This window comes from Chrysochloris asiatica, unplaced genomic scaffold, assembly GCF_000296735.1.
Source record: "Chrysochloris asiatica unplaced genomic scaffold, ChrAsi1.0 scaffold00183, whole genome shotgun sequence".
NCBI lineage: Eukaryota > Metazoa > Chordata > Mammalia > Afrosoricida > Chrysochloridae > Chrysochloris > Chrysochloris asiatica.
Genome location: NW_006408701.1, coordinates 4183632 through 4186625, shown reverse-complemented (window position 1 = coordinate 4186625; position 2994 = coordinate 4183632).

The window sequence follows — 2994 nt, the reverse complement described above, 5'->3', positions numbered from 1 at the left end:
TGGAGTGATGGAGCAGCTGGGGACTTTAGATCCAGAGAGGGAGAGTGACTGTGTGCTGAAAACTGTGGGGGTAGGTTAGTTTAGGGGGCAGGCTTGCAGGGTATATCCTTTGATTGGTTGATGATGTATGGAGGGGATTGTAACCATGGCAATGAAACGATATATGATAGAATGAATGTAAAACTAATATTCTCCCATGTAAACTATCATATAATTCACAATGAAACATAAAAAAAAAAAAAATCTAACCCCCCTCCCCCCAAAAAAAGAACATATCAAGATCAGTCATGAGATACAATGCTGTCTGTGTTGGGATAGTATCCATGCACCTACAGGAAGACCAGTTAATACCAATATTATTCAAATTTAGGTACCAAACACTAAAGCCAATGAGGATGAAATAGAAATATTCTACCAACTTCATCAATCTGAAATTGATCAAACATGCAATCAAGATGCAGTGATCATTACTGGTGATTGGAATGCAAAGGTTGGAAACAAAGAGGAAGGATCAGTAGTTGGAAAATACGGCCTTGGTGATAGAAAAGATACTGAAGATCACATGACAGAATTCTGCAAAACCAATGATTTCTTCATTTCAAATGCCTTCTTTAGACAACATAAGAGATGATTAAACACATGGACCTCACAAGATGGAATACACAGAAATCAAATTGGCTACATATGTGGAAAGAGACAGTGGAAAAGCTCCATATCATCAGCCAAAACCAGGCCAGGGGCAGATTGTAGAACAGACCATCAATTGATCATATGCAAATTCAGACTGAAGCTAAAGAAAATGTAAACAAGTCCAAGAGAGACAAAATATGACTTTGAATGTATGCCACCTAAAGTTAGAGATCATCTGAAGAACATATTTGATACATTAAACACTAAAGACTGAAGACCAGAAGAGTTGTGGGATGACATCAAGAACATTATAAAGGAAAAAAGCAAAAAGTCATTAAGAAGACAAGAAAGAAGGAACAGATCAAAATGAATGTCACAAGAGACACTGAAACTTGCTCTCCAGTTTAGAGATGCTAAAGCAAATGGAAGAAATGAGGAGGTACAACAGCTGAAGAGAAAATTTCAAAGGTCAGCTCGAGAAGACAAAGTCAAATATTACAATGAAATGTTCAAAGATCTGGACAGAAAACCAAAAGGGAAGAAAATTCTCAGTATTTCTCAAGCTGGGGATATTGAAGAAAAACTTCAAGCCTCAACTTTCATTATTGAAAGATTCTCTGGGAAAATTATTAAATGAAGCAGAAAGCATCAAAAGAAGATAGAAGGAGTACACAGAGTCACTGTACCAAAAGGAAATTATTGATGCTCAACCATTTCAAGAGGTAGCATATGATCAAGAGCCAATGATACTGAAGGAGGAAGTCCAAGGTGCATTGAAGGAATTGGCAAACAACAAGGCACCAGGAATTGATGGAATAAAAATTGAAATCTTTCAAGAAAGTGAGGTGGCAAAGGAGGCACTCACTCATCTCTGCCAAGAAATTTGGAAAATAATTATCTGGCCAGCTGATTGGAAGAGATGCATATTTGTGCCCATTCCAACAAGAGATGACCCAACAGAATGCAGAAATCATCAGACAACCTCTTTGATATCCCATGCAAGTAAAGCTTTACTAAAGGTGATACAGAAACAGCTGCAAGCATACTTTGACAGAGAAGTTCCAGAGATTTAGCTGAATTCAGAAGAGGATGCAGAACGAGGGATATCACTGCTGATGTCCGATGAACCTTGACCGAAGACAGAGAATACCAGAAAGATATTTACCTGTGCTTTATTGACTACACAAAGGCTTTATATTGTGTGGATCATGACAAGCTATGGACAACATTGCACAGTATGAGTATTCCTGAACATTTAATTGTGCTCATGAGGAATCTGTACATGGACCAAGTGGCAGTTATTTGAATAAAACATGGGAACACTGAATGGTTTAAAATTAAGAAAGGTGTGCAACAAGATTATATTATTTCACCATACTTATTCAACCTGTATGCTGAGCAAATAATCTGAGAAGCTGGGTTATATGAAGAAAAACGTGGCATCACTATTGGAGGAAGACTCATTAACAACCTGCGGTATGCAGATGATACAACCTTGCTTGCTGAAAGTGAAGAGGACTTAAAATATTTCCTGATGAAAATCAAAGACCACAGCCTTCAATATGGATTACATCGGAGTATGAAGAAAACAAAAATCCTCACCACCGGCCCAATAAACAACATTCTCGTCAACAGAGCAAACATTAAAGTTGTCATGGACTTCATTCTTCATGGATCAACCATCAACACATATGGAAGCAGCAGTCAAGAAATCAAACAGTTGAGGTCTATCCCAATGGGACCTTTCCTGTAGACCCATATTGTTGGAAACGCTTCATAGAGTTAACTATGTGGTTTTGCTTTGACTCATAAAACTATTTGTTGGATCTGTGAGAAGAAACTACAAGACAGTATGAAAGATAAAAGTATGAAAGATGTAATAGTTAATTTGGTTTGACTTTATGTATTGACATACCCTATGATTTGCACTATCTTGGGAGTGAATGAGATTTCAACTCAGGATATCTGAGAACAGTCACCAATTCCAAAAATGGTTCTGAGATGAATAATTTGAAAAAAATCCAGTATATTCTTCAGATTGTCCATGTTTAATTGGGAGATGAAAGCAGTACAACGAAAAAAAAAAATTATGGCAGTCTGCAAGATTTGGTGTGATCATCAGTGGATGATGCCTATGATTATGATCTCTGTACACCCAAAAACAACGACTATCTCAAAGATACAAGCTCTGGAGTAACTAAGAAGTCCTAGGTTGATGGGACATTGAATCAAAGATAACATGTAAAGTTGCTTAAATATGAATCGAGCAGCGTTCTTCAGCCCTACCGGGCGTACGCCGGCAAACAGCTCACCTCACGCTCAACTGAACCGCGGGGCGCAGGGGCAGGCAGCCCCCCTCCTGCC